Genomic DNA, 18,423 nt, shown 5'->3' on the forward strand with positions numbered 1-18,423 from the left:
CCCTCATTCGATAAATACAGACTCAACCTCAGAGAACATCAATAAAATTCTATCAACAGTATACAGAATTAGATGCTGCCATGTGCTAAAAGATACCTGAATTTTTATCAATAAAGAAAAAACATGAACTCAGAAATGAGATTGAATTTATCAACCATATTTATCCTCCCTGAACTAACCAGAAATAGCTTCTTCAATATATTGTCTAAAATTCTGTATTTTACTGGAATAAATCACACAGATACAGATGCCCACAGTATGAACATATTCTAAAAATTAACACTGTCCAGTTTACTGTGGTTTAGGTTGTGGCTTAAAATCATATTCCAGAGAACTGACATTTTACATACACAGTTTTAGTATCATGCTGTACTAGTAGTCATACCTATGCACACATATACACACATGCCTTTACTTTCAGTAACACACAATGCTTAGTTAAAAGCTGTTTCTGGCACTTCATGCAGAAATTGCAAGCATCCTTCAAAGCTAACTTTTTAAAAAATCTGGCAATGACGCATGCTTATGTTTTTTCATAATGAAATACTCCAAATTGTACTGAATTATGATGACTACTATTTATATACTTTCAGGGAATAGAAGTAGAGGACAATTTATTAAAGCACAGGAAGAACTCCTGAACACTGGAAGGTCACAGCCTATGTGCTGAGCTGCTAAGCAAAAACATCTATGATGTTCCAGAGCTGCCATTTTTCTTCCTTGACAAAGACTCCATCTGCCACAGAGCCATTTACAGCCTCAGAGTCAGAATATCAATGATTTCCAACCATTCTGCAAGTCTGCTTTCACCTTGACTTCACCTCTGCAATACATCTAAAACAGATGATACATATAACCCCTCTACAAGCTCTAAGCCCATGCTTTACTCAACTGATATGCATTTAAGCTGTGCTCTCACATACCATTTCTTTACTTCTTCCGAACCATGCAAGAATATTAAAACTCCAAATTCCACATCCTTTCCATTGCTGTGCTTATTTTAAATAAATCACCTTTGGAAAATCTAAGCAGAAAACCTTTCAAATATTGACAAAACATGTAAAAACAGTTAGAAAACATCTGATTATTTTAAAATCTGTATTTACACAACCTACATGCACACAATCTCAATTTTTCTTTTCCAAATAAACAAAAAATGTTTAGTAAGATCCTTGTTACAGACCACCATGCAGAATAAACTATCACAGCTTCACTGAAACCAACAAAACTACATTCAGCTCTACATCTCTTGGTGTATATACAAACTGTTATAAAAAAAATTCCAGGTTAGAGCTGGAACAAAAAAGGAAAGAGAATCTTGTCTTACTGAATGAATACCTCAAGAATTAGGTCCTCAGATAAAACAGATTATACATCATGGATCAATAAAACCCATTTTTATCTATATATACATAGATAGATATTCATGTATATGCACACACATGTTCTCCTTCAAGTATGAGAATACTCAGTCTATCATCAGGCTCATCACAACACAACTTTAATGAATGTATTCCTTGATAGCAACTTTTGGAGTCTTGAAATTCAGGTACATGTTGGTACTCTAGAGCAATTTTTTAAACATGCAAACTTGCAGCTTGATTTTACAGTGAAACTGGATCACAGGATAAACAATTTTGTATTACAAATATAAAAGTAAACACACACAGTCACGTAGCTAGACGTCAAACTATCGCCATACAAACTCTCAACATGTTAAATATATAGTAGCAAAATATTTTAACATTAGACAAAACTTGCAAGCAACTTTAGGAAAATTTACTTCATAACAACAGTAAAGTACATACTTTACAAACTCAAACTTTACCTCCCATCCTTTTTTTCTCATTGCCTATGTCTTTACTTCTTCCTGTTACAGAAGTAATAGTGTCAGACGTTTGACAAATTTTCTGTTCTACTTTTACGTGCTCTCTGCCCACTATTCACTTCGTTCAGGCTGCTTTTAATATGCCAAACAAACACAATTTAAGCCAAGAATATTTTTCTAAATCTGCATGGAAAAAATGTCTCTGTCTCCCAAAATACATTGCACCCTAGAATTTCCCTGGCTAAATCACACTAGGGCTTGGGTAGACCACAGTATAAGGTTGAACTAGTTCAGGCATTACCTTTGTGCTTCCCTTAGAAAGGGTAGGATCAGATATACACAGATACATATCCAACATGATTATTTTATGACTTACAGGTATTCACCTGACACTCTCATATCACATCTCACCCCAAAAATCCCAAAACCAACCAAAAAAAGAAAAACCCACCACCAAACTTGTTCAATTTTCCACCTGCTATCAATATACATTTTGGTCATTTCTTATCTCATTTACAATTCAACTACCCCTACCCATCTCCTCATTACAACTTCTTACTTTGTTTTTTTTAGTGGTGTTAAAAGTGGGCTGGCAAACTACAAAATACAAGGCAACACCTGCATGAAACATACTTGTCTCAAGTCAAATACAGACCAGCACTTCACTGTTCACTATTTTTTGTGCCTAAGAGTCAAACCTGAAGAAGTGCACCATGCTACATCCAAATTTAAGACAATTGTTCCCAAACTGAGGACAATATGGCCCAACAGAAAAGCAAAGGAACCCATCTTTGAGAGGATGTACTACAGTGCAGCAGGGGTAAGGAGACAACCAAGATAAGGTATTCAGGCATGGCCAGATCTGGGAGACAGAAGTACCCTAAGAAAGATCTCACTGAGGATGTGCAAGGGCAGTGGAAAAAAACAAGTCAGTCACTGTTAGAAATCCAGTACCTCTCAGTCTTACACAACAGCAGCTTTCTTCCACCATGTATTCCCTGCTATGAACCACTGACTTGACTCAACAATTCCTTGATGCTACTGCCTCTTTCTAATTCTACCTTCCCCCTTGAAAAATCCTGGGAGGAAAGAGACAATGGTGAAGAAACAGAAAATAATTAAGAACTTTCTAGTTAAGACAGAATCATAAAGTTGTTTAGATTGCAAGGATCTTACAGAGGTCATCTGGTTCCATCTGCTCCTCAAAGCATGGTTAACTTCAGAGTTACATCAAGTGGCTCAGAGCCTTGTCCAGCAAACAAGATGTGGATTTTACAGGCTCTCTGAACACCCATTTCAGTGTTTCATAGAACCACAGACTGGTTTGGGTTGGAAGGGACCTTCAAATATCACCTATAGAGTCCAACACCCCCTGCCATGGGAAGGGACATTTTTTACTAGACCAGGTTGCTCAAAGCCCCATCCAACCAGAGTTCAACCACTTCCAATGATGGGGCATCCACAACTTCTCTGGGCAACCTGTTCCAGTGTCTCACTGCCTTCACGGTAAAGCATTTCTTCCTTATACCCAATCTAAACCTACCCCACTCAGTTTAAAACCATTTCCCCTTGTCCTGTCACTACAGGCCCTGGTAAAACCCTCTCTCCGTCTATCTTATGATCCCTCGTTATATATTGAAAGGCAACAATCAGGTCTCCCCAGAGTCTTCTCTTCTCTGGGCTGAACAACCCCAATTTTCTCAGCCTTTCTTCACAGAAGAGGTGCTCCAGCCCTCTTATGATGTTTGGTGTCCCTCCTCTGGACCCACTCCAACAGGTCCATGTCTTTCTTGTACTGGGAACCTCAGAGCTGGACACAGTACTCCAGGTGGGGTCTCACCAGCACAGAGTAGAGGGGGAGAATCACCTCCCTTGACCTGATGGGCACACTTGTGTTGATGAAGCCCAGGATGCAACTGGTTTTCTGGGCTGCAAGTGCACACTGCCAGCTCATGAAGTTTGACAACTTTCACGCTCGGGAATTGTTCCCTTTTATCTAATCAAATTTTCCCTTCACATAATGTGTGTCTCCTGCCTCCTTTCACTGTACACTTCCAAAAAGAATCTGACTTTTATTTTAACACCTTTTAGGCAGCTCAGGATAACCACTAGCTTCCTCAAGCCTCCTCAAGGCTGAACAATTCCAATCCTCTTACACATCTGTATTGTGTCACGTGCTCTTGCTCCCTACTCATCTTGGTAGCCAACCACTGAACTCACCGAAGTATGTCACTACCTTTCTCGTATTGGGGACCCCAAAATTGGGATACAGCACTCTAGATGCGGTATCACAAGGGCCAAGCGGGGCAGTGGGAATCATCTCCCTGAGACTGCTGCCCACACTTCTGCTAATACACCCCATGATGCAGTTGGCCCTCTTTGCTGCAGGAGTGCATGGCTGACTCATGTTCAGCTTGTTGTCTACCAACACCCCAAGGGCCTTTCTGCCCCCAACCTGTCCTGCTAGGCAAAAATTTGTGAAAAAAGATCTTTTATTCTTATTCACCCACTGTTATGATAAATTAGTAAACAATGTATGGACTACTGAAGCAGTAGAACAGAGCTACCACAACAAATCAAGAATAAGCCAAGGCCTTGTGCCTTTCACACATGGTTGAAGCAGCTGATCAAGGTGCCACTCCCAGTTATGAAGCTGTTCTATTTTCACATCAGTTTCTCACAAAACACTCATCGAAGCTCTTCCAGTTGTCAAGTTTAAAAACAAACAAACAAACAAAAAAAAAACCACAACTCTCATTGTTTATTTAATTAAGGATCCCAGTTTTGACTCTTTTGAATCTACTGTTTCAAGTTTTCTTTTTACCACAGGATTTGCTACTTACCTTAAAATCAGAAAAGAAAATAAATAAAGCAAATTTAGTTTTGCCTAAGGATTTTTAAGTCTTTAAGAATATAATCAAATACCAAATGATTCACAGTAATATGAATTCTGGTAACTGCAAATAAAAAAAGAAACACAGAAAATATGCCTCCCTCCTTGAACTTGTAACCCTTACCCAGACCACACTTTTTAGACCTTTCCTGCGGTGAATTGGTGAAGTCCTACTAAAAGCAGCTTTCTTGCTGAAACAGGAACACAATATTCAGATCAGCTACCAGCAGAAAAGTCCCTGAGACTTAGATTTAAAAGATAAGGTTGCATCAACTTACAAATGGAAAATTATCTTTTCAATAGTTGACTAGAAATGTCTTCTTAACCTAAACATCTAAATTACACAGCTACTATATATTAAGACACTGAAATACAATTAGAAAAAAATATTTCTCATTTCCCATAAGCAAAGCTTTGTATTTAAATGCTAAGAACACTTCTATAAGAAAGCCAAAGCAAAGTGAAAACTCTTATCTAATCATATGTAGTTTGAAAGATTCCCAAACTTTTAAACTTTTGAAGTAACTGTAGGCAACAAAGATACATTTTTGTGCAAACAGATCGCTGCTATTGCAAAGGTAAAACCAGCTGGTATTAACAATACAGTGATACTACCAAAAATTCAATTTACATCTGAGCTCTTCCAGTTGCCATCTGTACAGTAAAGCTCAATAAACCACTTATTCCTCCTAGCAGATGCTTATCATAGATTGACAATACATAATCAAAATCTGCTCTTTAACCCTTTCAGCAAATAACCATTATTAAATCTGGTTTCAGCAGCAGCATTATTAAAACAGTTGGGAGGAACTCTTACAGAAGTTGTGTTAGTAATGAGGGGATTTTTTTGGTTTTTTTTAAACTGCCTTCCTATTATAAATTACAACACATCAAATGTAGTCTAACTGTAATAAAACTAGGTATTCCACAGAGAAACACAGGCTTTATTAATTCTTTCCTTGAAACATTCAGTCATTTTGTAGTTTTATTTCCATAACTGTTTTATCTAACATGGTAATTTGTTTTCATTGATAAATAAATCTAAACATACACATAAAAGCAAGCATACACACATACACACACACAATGACCATATTTGCAGACAAATCAGCAATATACAGCAATAAACTTATTTCATTTTTTAATGAAATTATTTTCAAAAAATAACTATGCAAAACTAAGTAAAAAAAGGCATAATTGCCTTCTCCCTGTTGTTTACACTCTGTATAATTACTGTAAGCACATAAAACAGTTAAAATCTTATTATTTTTAGTTTCTTAGTCAATGTTAATTGTTGTTATTATACTGAAGGAAAAACATAGTTAAATCTGCAGGTGTTAGACATATATGAAGGAAGTAAATTCTCACATTCTTTGGGGGATGGGCTGTTTTGGAAGCTTTTATATTTTTTCTGAGCTTGCCAAATGTACATCCACCTACACTGTCAAAAAACCAAACTGCTACTTTTCAAATACTATTACTACAAGCAATTAATAGCATGTTTTCATAGAATGGTTTGGGTTAGAAGGGGACTTTAAGGATTATCTACTTCCAGCTAGACCAGGTTGCTCAAAGCCCCATCCAAACTGGCCTTGAACATCCCCTCCAGGGATGGGGCATCCACAACCTCTCTGGGCAACCTGCTCCAGTGCCTCACCACCGTCACAGTCAAAAAAATTCCTTCCCATGTCCAATCTACCCTCCTTCAGTTTAAAACCACTGCCCCTTGTCCCGTCACTGCAGGCCCTGCCAAAAAGTCTCTCTCCATCTTTCTCATGATCCTGTTTTATAGACTGAAAGGCCACAACCAGGTGTCCCCTAGAGCCTTCTCTTCTCTGGGCTGAACAACCCCAATTTTCTCAGCCCTTCTTCACAGGAAAGGTGTTCTAGCCCTCTGACCATTGTTGTGGCCTCCTCTGGACCTACTCTAGCAGGTCAATGTCCGTCTTGTACTGTAGGCCCCATAATTGTTTTGGGGGGAATATAAAAACAAAGATTCTTTTTCCACGACCAAAGGCAACTTCACACGAATTCTATGCATCCTTTAGAGTACTTACACTGATGAAAAGGCAAATACAGCTATGTATCTAGATGCATAAGCTAACTTCTGAAGAGAAGAATGGGAACAGTTGTGGGGAGACAGCTAACAACATACTCAAATTGCCATAAAAGCATAGAACTACTGTTGTTAACCCAAGTTCACCAAATTTTTCTTTTCTTTCCCCCTTACCTCTCTGTACAGCGTGCTCCAATTTGTTATCAATAGTTTCTCATCAGTTGCCAGTTCCCAGACTTCTTATCAAATTTTACTTACAGTTCAACAATCACATTTTTCTTGCAATTTCTTTTGATCTGAGACATAGCAGCTGACAAGTGATAAAGCACATGGTTTAAAAAAAAAAAAAAAAAAAAAAAAAGGCAAGATGTTTGCGTAACACATGTTTCTCCAAGTCTGCTGTGTTTTTATTTCATTTGCAAATAGGCTACTATTTACACACACTTAGGTTTCATAGAATCATTAGGTTGGAAAAGACCTTTAAGATCAGAGTCCAACCATCAACCACGCCCACTAAACCATGGCCTGAAGTGCCTTGGCTACACATTTTTTTTGAACACCTGCAGGGATGGTGACTCAACCACATCCCTGGGCAGCCTGTTCCAGTGCTTGATAAGCCTTTCAGTAAAGAAATTTTTCCTAATATTCAATCTAAACCTCCCCCGGCGCAACTTGAGGCCATTTCCTCTCGTCCTATCACCAGTTACTTGACAGAAGAGACCAGCACCCACCCCACTACAACCCCCTTTCAGGCAGTTGTAGAGAGCAGTAAGGTCTCCACTCAGCCTCCTTTTCTCCAGGCTAAACCACCCCAGTTCCCTCAGCTGCTCCTCATAAGACTTGTGCTTTAGACCCTTCACCAGCTTCATTGCCCTTCATTGTCATGTAAGGGAAGTGCTTCTCTTGGCAATTTGCTTCTGTATTTTATAACCAGTAATTCAAATACGCAAAATCTTTCCTGGGTCTGACACAGTAAAAAAAACTGCAAAACACTTTTTTGTTGTTGTTCACCTTTACACTCCTAGTCATCAACTCAAAGTAGGCCAATACATACTTCATTACTGTAAAAAGAAACTGGGTAGTTTTCAAAACCTGTCAAATCCTTACTTCTACTTTCTGTAGAAAGCATGATTTATGAATCCTTTAACATCTTCCTCTTTGCCCAAGATCATCTTTTTCTCCCTCCACTCTCGCCGCCAAAAAATGGAAAAAAACTTAAGTGTAGATCTCACCCACAAAGATTCTTCTGCTAACCACAGCACGCACTAACTCTAGTATTCCTGTAATGACAACATGTCTCATAAACATAACCTGTCATCACAGTTTTGGTCAAATTCTGAGGTCTCTCTTCTTAACTTTACTTTAACTCTCTAAAAAATTTTGTTCAGCCTTCTGCTCAGCTGATCTTTTACTTTTAAATCTCTTGTTTAATTAATTATAGCCATTAATAAATTTTTTAGTTACAGCCATACAGAAAATTTTTAGAAAGTATTATCTGCATAACTTTCAAGTACTGTGTCAACAGTTCTACAATGTTTCTGTTTCCACAGGTAAAGCGGTACTGTTAGAATTCACCACCACCGCCCTTTAAAACAAATAAAAAGAGCCATCGTCGGGAATGAAAAGGATTTTGTATTTTGGGAGTAGGAATTTAGAAGTTATCTAAAATGGCATGACTTTAACAGAGAAAAAAAACAACTGATTAAGTACAAGGAGTTATTACTTGCCATTTTTCCTAATCTTTTCAAGCTCTCCCTTCAGCAACCTATTTGTTACAACAGAATGCATACTGAAGTGTCATTTCTTTGGATGGAAGGGTTGTTATTACTTCACAACAAAGAAAGTATAATCTGTAGACTAAAGAATTGATTGCACCCACAAAAATGTTAGAGATGACTAAGGATATGTTTTTTCTTCTTCTTCAGAGATTTGACATTTCTCATCCCTCACAAAAGGATTAAGTAACTTATAGTTGGCCACAAACACACAAGCAGAATAAACTGGTACACTGAGTTAGTACAATCAGCCTTAAAAATAAGCTTGTTTCCCATGCATTTTTTAAGGCCTACAGGAAAATTGATCAAAAATGCAAAATCTTTCTATAAATTCCTCCTGCTCTTTTCCAATTGCATATTTAGAGGGAAAAAAGTTATGCACGTCAACTTGACCATTTATGGAGCATTCTTCTCATTCTACTGAGTAAGGCACTTCTTTGTTCAGTATTCATCCTGATTGTTCTACTGAGTAACGGGTCAGCTGCAGCCAGCCAGCAGCTTTCATTCCGTGGTTGTAGGTCTAGGGAAAACTGCCCCTCAAGTAGGATCTAGACTTGTTTGTGAGTAGTAACTCCCAAAACATTAAGGAGGAAGGAGCCCTCATAACACTTGAGTGTTCAGAGAAGTCACAGAGAGATTTTCAACTTGAGCAATGGGTGTTTTCATATTTCATGTACCTGTATTCTCAATGGGACTGCCTCTCCTTCCCAAGGAAAAGGACTAATTTTTTTAATATTTTTTTAAAAATTATTTCACAAGTGAGAAAGTTAGCAGGTTTAGCTTTTTTAAGCCCAAGACATGGGTAATGTTTAAAACTAATTAGATGCTACACACTCCTACCCCTTGCAAAACTGGAAGCTGCTTCTAGGAAGTTTCAACGTCTTTCTTCAGACATAGGGAGGCTGAGAAGGTAGCAGTCTTTCAGTTTCAGTATGCCCCAGAAAAAAAATGTTACCTCATTAACAAATAAACAACAAGGTTCAGCTTTTACCAAAAGAAAGCTTTTTCATTAAAACTGGCTCACCTTACAGAAATTGGCAGTATACTACCTACTGTATTACAGAAAGTTTCACAGTGTCTGATGAACTGCAGTAAACTCAAAATCCTAGATATGGTCTTTCTATTTTTGTCTATTATTGCAAATTGCTTAATGACTTTCCTAGTTTTTTGTTGTTGTTGTTGTTTCCCCTCTCCCCCCGAACCTGGTTCAGATTGTTGCTCCTCACTTCAAAATAGCAGGCTATCTCACCTCCTGCCCTTACCTGCTCTCATATCACTGCCCACTAAGCAATGTGTTCTCTAGAAAACTGTTCTTTTGACCTTTAATTCACTTGATCCCTCCTATTTAATAGAACTGCTCTCTCCATATGAACCTATTCATTCTTTGAATTTAGCAGATGTTGGTGCTCTTACCATTCCCGTAAATACTGTATTGTCACATGGAATGGTTTTAATAGCTTCTCTTTCTTCATTGTACAGAAAGCGTGCAACCGTACACTTGAAGTACTTCTGAACCTTTAAAATTTAATCTTAAAAATTATTTTAAGCAACATGCAAAAATGATTGATTTAGCCTTCCCCACCCACCCCCATTGTCAAGGCAAATTTTGTCTTTACTGATTGTACAGCTGCCTCTGGAATAAGAGCAATAAGGTCACTACTGAAACATAAGACTCCACTGTAACACACAATATCATGCCTGGGATCTAAACAAGGCTCTTGTTAATCAACATATCCCATTACTGAACATAAACTTACAATATGTCTTTACAAATTTAAGTATGTTATTTCCTATTTTCAGCATATATTATCACAAGTGTATGAAGAATTGATGGTTAATATGAGAAACACCAAAATAATAAACTTGAAAAATAATTTCAAATTTATTGCCAATGTTCCTCTCTTACTTTATGTACCTAACAGACAGTAAGTACAATAGAAGTTAAAAAGCATGCCTGAAAGTTGAATTTGTGAGCTAAACAAAGCCAGTCAGGCTTTCTGTTCAAATCTCTATCTATTTCGCTTTTCACTGTTAACTTCATCTGAAGCAAAGTACTGGAGTAAGACACAAACACTTGTTTTTCTTTAGTTATCCTGAAAAAAAAACCAAGCAAACTGATGTGAACACAAAATTCTTTATTTCCTGATAGTCTAATAAACTATCTATTAATAAAACCAAGATCATTCATGCTCATCACATAGCAAAATATCACACATTCTCTGACTTTTCAAAATACTTTTAAAAGGTGCTAAAATTGATTTTTGAATCAAAACTCTCAGAACAATCTCTTAATTAATTTTAAATATTCCCTAAACTACTAAAGGTATATTGAAAATGGGCAACACACTAAAATTACTTTCTATCATATTTATTATTGCAAGCCTACATACAAAGAAATCCAGAAAAATTATAAGAATGATATTATGGACATTAATTGTTAAGGACCTACTCCGTAGTTAAGCCTGAAGTCACAAAGGTAATTCCACATGTGGACTAAGAATCTAGAAGTCTTAGTTAAGCCTGTGCGTAATGTCTTGCTGAAATCATGATCTGGATGCAGAATTTAGCACTAAGCCATACAGTACATAATATTTTCCTTTTCCCTATATGATTTATACTTCTCATGAAATTATCAGAATGCTAATGGCTACAGCTTACTTACTGTGATGAATGTGGTCAGTTCTGTGACATCGCTGTTTTGCAACCTGCAAACACAAAACAACTAACGATCAGCTAAGTCATCCTTTCATCAAGTAAATTTCACAAAGGCACATCAAACAGAACAGTAAAATTTCTCAAAAAACACGTCTGTGAAGTATTTCCAATGTACTGAAAACATTGTTTCCCACAGCCGGATACGAAGCCATTAAAACAAGAACACATTAAGCCAAATGTTATGTAATCACACCTTTTTTGTTTGCAACCAGCTGTTTAAATACACATACCTATTTTACCCTTACTAAATTGTGAATGATATAGTACAATGTGTTCCCCTTTGATGTACACAGTAAGTCAAAGGAATCTTACTGTTAAAATGCAAAAAGAATTCTGGCCTTCTATTTTGTTTATATGGAACCAGAGTACCATTCCATTGCTGATGCTCTCTAGCATAAGGATTTCAAATTCTCCTCGTGCTATGAAAATTCAGAGGCATTGCTATGTCAATACAAAATCCACACATATTTCACTGAAAATTTAAAACTAAAAATAATTTTTGAACACTTGTTTGGACTGCTTTCTTCCCAAAATTTTTTTCCCCTGGGTAGATCAAGTTCTTCTAAACACATAGTTCATATACGCTGAATAAGAAAAGGGAAAACAGCATAACAAAAGCAACATTTGGAATACAACCATTTCAGGAAAATGTTACTTGCTATATAGTAGTAGAAATCTTGATACTATTGGGGTTTTCTAGTAACTTTTTTTTCACTGAAGACTAGTAAAGAGTCAGTGAAATTTTACAGTTTGATCTTTTAAAAATATCTTCTGTAGCATTAAACATATACTTGCTATATAAAGCTTGTAGATGCACTGATAGAAAATTTTCACTGAGTAAATGTGCATAATTGCCTACATATAAAAAAACCACTAGGGTAAAATGTCATTTCAGGGGCTTTTTTTGTTGTTGGGTTGTTTGGGGCTTTGATTTTACACTGAACACTTTTTTCAAAAAACAGATGTGTAGAAAAATGGATGGTTTTACTCTGGAAATTCTTCTACAGCATCACACTGATGGGAGCTTAAAGCTGGCCTACCTCACAGTGGCGCAGTCAAGAAAACACACTAATAAAATTTACACAAACAAAACTTCACCCATCTACATGAGCAAGATGATCTTTTACAGAGTTAGGTAAGCTAAGTAACAATTCAAATCTAGGTAGGTAATTACATCAACAACAGCCAGTTTTTTTTAAATTTAATTTTAAATTACAAACTGTAAACATATGGGCATTAACACAAACAATTGCTTTTTCGTTTGTTATGGCCACTACTGTCAAACTACACCCCCAGGCCTGCCAGAAAAAAACAACAGGTATTTTTCTCCCCTGTCAAAGGACAGCTAGGAACAAATTGTTCCTCATAACAGTCAGTGGCAGTATGATCAACCTATACAGGAAAGGAATCATGTTTGTTCTCCCAAGGAGAAATCAAAACATTACTGTTTCCCTTCTCTACCCTACTGCCATGCTTTGACAACATAAAAAAAAAAAAAAAACCCCCACACACCACAAACACCCACACACAAACAACGTACTAGACCAGAAACAAGAAAGAGAGAAGTGATGGAAGGAAATATGACACAGTAACTACACCATTTAAAAAGTGGGAGCAAAGCATTTGAGAGAGGAAAACCTAAAGAAGGTATTTACTTTACTACTCTCTCCACCATCCTGCTGGCTGACTAGAACCCTGAGCTATCCTTCAGAAAGTAGAAAACTTTCTTCTAAGCTGGAAATATGGTGTTTCCTGTCAGCCGAAGCTCAAGTACTTGCTGCCTTTTACAATTTTGCACATACTACTGACTGCATCTACATCTGTGGCACTGCTATGATTTGGTTTTGGGCTCAGTCCTGAAGGCACCAACTAGGCCACCAAAACCTGAACCTTGGGACAAAATGTTAGAGGTTCAGCAGAGTTGAGGATACTGAAAACAGCTCTTAAAGTTCCAGCTTGCCATCTGCAAGGAATGATAACCAGCTACCTTACTGGCAGGTAGATCGTACTGCACAGTCACAGCTTCCTCAGCCCTGAATACTGTCCAATGAGAGGAAAAAGTTTCTTTACAGAAAAGTTACCCAGATCCCCAAGAATCCAACCACTTTGGAAAATACTCTTCTTGTTTTCCCCAGGATAACAACACTTCCAAAAGACCAGGAGGAAATCCTCAGTAGCAGATTCAGCCTGATGCTCTCTGACTATCTGTTGCTTCAACACATGTCCTTTACCAGCTGCTGACTTCTTCTCTACACTTCATCTGCTCTGACTGGATGCAAGTATGTCAACCAAGGAGTGAGGAAAGAAAGAAGGGCTTTTTTCATCTCTTCTCTGTCCTTAGTACATGAAAAGGGTCATACTTGGAAAATCCTCTCCGACTTTACTGGAAATGCAAAAAATTGTAAACAGAGTAGTTTCCGCAAGAAATTGGAATAGGTACTTAAGAAATTACAATACGGAAGACTGCACAATTGCAAGTAAAACCAGATAACAGTTTTAAAAACAGGCTTTACTATGGTTTAAATACGTCAGGGTCTGCATATGTTAAGAATTATTCCCAAAGCAAAAAATTTAAACATTAGCCACGTGCATAAGCAAAATCACTTCGTACTGTCTGGAGCTAGCTTACCTTCATGCCACACAAATTACTTCAGATACTAATGTAAAATATATTTCAACAAAGTACATCCATATTTTCTTAGCTTTCTTTGACTAAAGACCTACTAAAGTCAGTCTTTCATCTCAAATGGTGCAATAAACATTTCAGTCCACCTTCAAAACTCATCTGCTGCCTGTGTAAGCTTTCAGCCTTCTGTACTCTGGTACTCATGTTATTAGAGATCATGTTCTAGGTCCATTCCTACCTTGAATACCTGTGTACTTACATAAGCTAAAAGGTGAGTACCTTTGCATAGGCAGTTGAGGCATGAAGTTGATTGCACCTGAGGGAAGGGTTGGGATAGGAGGGTTTTAAAATCTAAGCTTGGAAAGGGGTGATAGAACATGAAATCAGAGTTTGAGATGGATGAGCAGAGATGTCAGGAAATGTCTGAGAGATGCGAGGATGACAAAGCAGGAGAGGAAGGCACCAGAAAACACACAGTTGTGCAATACCACCAGCAGGTGCTAGGGTATGCAAATACAATAATTTCTTAATCCCCTTCTTGAAATACTTAACAGAAATACGGGAACACAGCCCTCCATTAAAATATCATATGGTATTATGCAAATCACCCAGCATGAACATATGAGTATCACATACTTTCATTAGGCTAAATAAAAACTCTGTATTCAGCAGGAAAATTCAGCAGTATATTCAAAATTACAGGTAATAAAACTAGTACCAGCATTGAACTAATCTAATGCAGCAGTCAAATGTTCTTCCTCCCAGTGTCAACTACACATAGTCAAGATCTCAGTGAAGGTCCAAATCCACGAATTTTACAGATTGGGAAAGTAGATCTGGCTAGATGTATGTACACAAACTTACCTACTATCTTTTGATAAGCCAAAACTAACTTCAGTTGGATAATTTTTTATCACACACAACTGACTGACAAACGTTCTGTGTATCTAATATGCTCCAAGGGGAAAAAAAAGTGCATCTTGGTGCAACTGCTGTAAACCTGAGCAAATACATTCAGTTTTTAGGAACAAAAATACAGTTGTCTATTATATTCACATAAGAACAAAACCTAACTTCCCATTTCTTACTCAAGTAAACAAACAAATGTAAATATAATGCAACATGTACAAAATGCATAACATACTGCCCTGGTTACTTCTCCCATATGCAGTACATATTTACAATAAACAAATTACCAAGTTAATCAAAGACCATTGTCCATTCTTCATCAATAAAGAAATGCATATTTAATGCATGGTCTTGTATGACTGCGGTTGTTTATTCGCTTTCCAAAGACTAAAAGTGTCAGTGTTTAGAGCTTATTCAGTTGCTGTAGAAAGCTACCTCAGTATATTAATAGCACTACGCCACAGTCAGTAAATAAATGGTTCAAGACCTCTAAAATAGGCACAGCAATTATTTTCCCTTTGAAACACAGAAGAAACTTACACATTGAAGACATCCCTTCCACCACACCCTGCCGTTCCCAGCATCAAAGAAATATTACAAGCTTAGGTGTTGGAACGGATTGAAATTTACCTCATGAATTTTTCTTAAAGATAATGGCATTTTTATATAGCCATAGCCAACCTTCCCAGGTATTCACTTTATTTTTAAAATAAACACTATGAAAACTTTAAAAAAAAAAAGACAAGATGAGGACCAGTCAAAAACTCAAAGTCCCAGGATTTAACAGTGTAACTTGGGCTTCTTCTATCACAAGATTAAAAAGTGTTATATAAAATGCATTCATTACTTGACTACTTTGAAACTCTTCTTTTTGGTTTTAAATATACATTTCATTCCACAATGGTTACAGTATTTCCTTAAACACACTATCATGAAAGCACAATGAATGGCTTAAAGTTGTGTCATCATTGTGTCATCTGTTCATTTGGTTCCTGTTCAGTTACTGTAGGACTTCTGAATCTACCTCCCTTCGTTACCTTGGCAAATCTCAGCCACACACCATCCACTTCAATAATGGAACTTCACCTCCCTGTAAAAATAATGCTCATTCTCTCCCTTCACAGCAGTTGCAGAAAAGATACTTTTGTAACTCTAATCATTATTTTATTTTAAACACAGGGGAATTTTACATTTGCTATCACCTGTACATTTCACCTGTGTTTGAGATACACACGTATCACACATCGAATTAGCTTGACTTGAAAAATCATTTGAGGATTACACATGAAGCAGAATTCACATATTTTCCCTCTTTCCAGCACCTCGTATTTGGTGCTCCCAAGAGAGTCAAAAGATAATTATCAGCAGTGCAATCCAATTATTTCACACTTTATCTTGGAAAAGTGTAAATAATACATTACTCTTTACCCTCCAAGTAAATACAGTTGTGCATTTCTTCCTAAAGGGAAGTAGCACTCAGTAGTAAGATAATTTTTTGATTAACATTCCAAGACCTAATTGGGCATTTGCATATTATAAGCAAACCCATGAGGAAGTAGTGGCGAAAAGGTAGAGGAATTTAATATCATAAAGACCATTAAATAAGACAACGTAAGAAATGCACATAATGGTAAAATCCAGACAGTCTGAAGCTTAAACTGGGCTATCATAAACCCAATGTTCAGGCTGCTTTGTATAAAATTTAATTGTAGCAAGACATCTAACTCATAAAATCAAGGGTAAAAACAAAATAGATCTACCACACCACTTGATAGATTCTCAGAAGCAAAAGACTCGCCTGTAAATAGGATATATCCACACAACAATCCCCACTGTGACTGTTTAACTAGTTTTCAGCCAAGGTTAAGCTAAGCTAAACAATGCAACTATCTTCTTACAGCACACAACACAGTGCAGTTAATTTTCAAGTATTTATTGCTTTTCCTTTCAGCTCATGAGCAGCTGCATACTCCTGCCTCTACACTTATGAACATTTAAGTTAGCCAGTCCAAAAGTGGTTCAGGATTCTGTATGAGCTACTTCCACTGCAAATACCTTAGCTCCCCAAGATTTTGTACAAGTCTTCAGGTACCAGATTCTACATATTCCAAAATTATTCCCTTACCTGTTTACAAATTTCAGCTGACAGTACTTCAGTTTAAAGTACTCCCTTTTCTCCTTCTCATCCCATTGCTTCTGGTGGCAACTCCTTCTAAACAAACTCTCTATTCCCACGCTACCAAAATCAGTCTGAATGTACTGCTCATGTGCTCAGGAGTTCAGTAATACTGCTCTTGAACAGCCAGTTGTAAGTGAGATTGAGATGTACTGTGGTAAAGCAACCTATAGTCTATTTACATACACAAAGACATCTTCCAACACTCTTCACTCAGCTGAGCAAGCGTACAATCCCAAGACAAACAGGGGCAGGATGCAGCCACAGTAGCGGGACTGCTCCTTACAGCAAAATCTCGTCACAAGATGAAATAAGGCACAATAGAAAATCGTACCAATTAAATGGCAGCAGCACTGACCCTAAATTGTTTCAAACCTCTATTAGGAAAAGCAAGAATTTTGATCATCACAACCAGAATGGATTAGATGGCCCAAATGAAGGCAAATACTCAGGTAGAAACAACAGCACATCCTTTTGATAGCTGTGGGGCTTCATTACTTGAGTACCTTATAGCTGCCTATTGGACATTCCTACCATCCACTTTACAACTTATTGACATGTCCAACTTGATCACCAGCATATATTAACTAACTAAGAGGCACGCCTATCATGACAAATGTCATTCTGATTGTTGCTTCCTCTAGAGTCCATCCTCATGTTTGCTTTACTCAAAATTGGATTTGCATTAGCTGACCATGTAAGGGTTTGCACTACAGGTATAAAATCAACATATAAAAACTCTTTTTAGAAGCAAGCTCAAGGAAGAATCCAAATTTCTATGTTTACTGAAGGTTTTAAAAGCAAAAAAAAAAAAAAAAAAAACCACAACACAACATAAATCATCATTTATAAAAAAACCCGGCTTTTATTTATAGGGCAAATCCAGGGAAAACACGACTAAGACAAGTGACTGGAAGGTTTGAAAAAAATCATTCTATTTGCTGCAGATATGTATATACAAAGACTGAAGCTTTTAAATTTTGAAACTAAAACCAAAGGAAGCATCTACTTTTATGAATAATATGTTCTTTACGTATTTCAGTATTTTTCTTCTCCCTGATTAAATGCACACAGACTGGTTTTGGCCCTAGCGTCCAAAGTACAAAGTAAACAGGTCCCTTAGGTATACAAAGTGGAAAACTAAGTTAAAACTCAGCAGCAAAGATATGATTTGGCATGAACTTAAGGAAGTTACAAAACACCAACTTCTCTGTCCAGTAAAAAAAAAAAAAAAAAAAAAAAAAATTAAAAGGACCAAAGAATATCGTTTCAGACTAAATATTCTCTTCCTTGACACAACTGTGCATACACACAAACATGGAAAGCTCAGGATTTACCATTTAATTGTGCAACAACAGAAGTCTTTGCAACTAGTTTCTTTTCCCTTTTAGTATTCACAGTTATTCCACCAACAAACCCCAACAGAAAAGCATTTTATTGTGGTT

The 18,423-nt window shown here is 37.0% G+C and overlaps 1 protein-coding gene across 20 annotated transcripts in view; it reads right to left on the reverse strand.

Annotated features, from left to right (window-relative positions):
- Positions 1 to 18,423, reverse strand: part of BAZ2B (bromodomain adjacent to zinc finger domain 2B) — a 285,742-nt gene that overhangs the window by 113,746 nt on the left and 153,573 nt on the right. For all 20 annotated transcript variants that reach the window (XM_049809512.1, XM_049809491.1, XM_049809455.1 and 17 more), the window contains exon 2: positions 11,215 to 11,257. The gene's annotated coding sequence lies outside the window, so the exon portion shown is untranslated. The remainder of the gene's footprint in view (positions 1 to 11,214; positions 11,258 to 18,423) is intronic.

The sequence above is a fragment of the Accipiter gentilis genome, chromosome 1 (genome assembly GCF_929443795.1).
Source record: "Accipiter gentilis chromosome 1, bAccGen1.1, whole genome shotgun sequence".
Lineage (NCBI taxonomy): Eukaryota > Metazoa > Chordata > Aves > Accipitriformes > Accipitridae > Astur > Astur gentilis.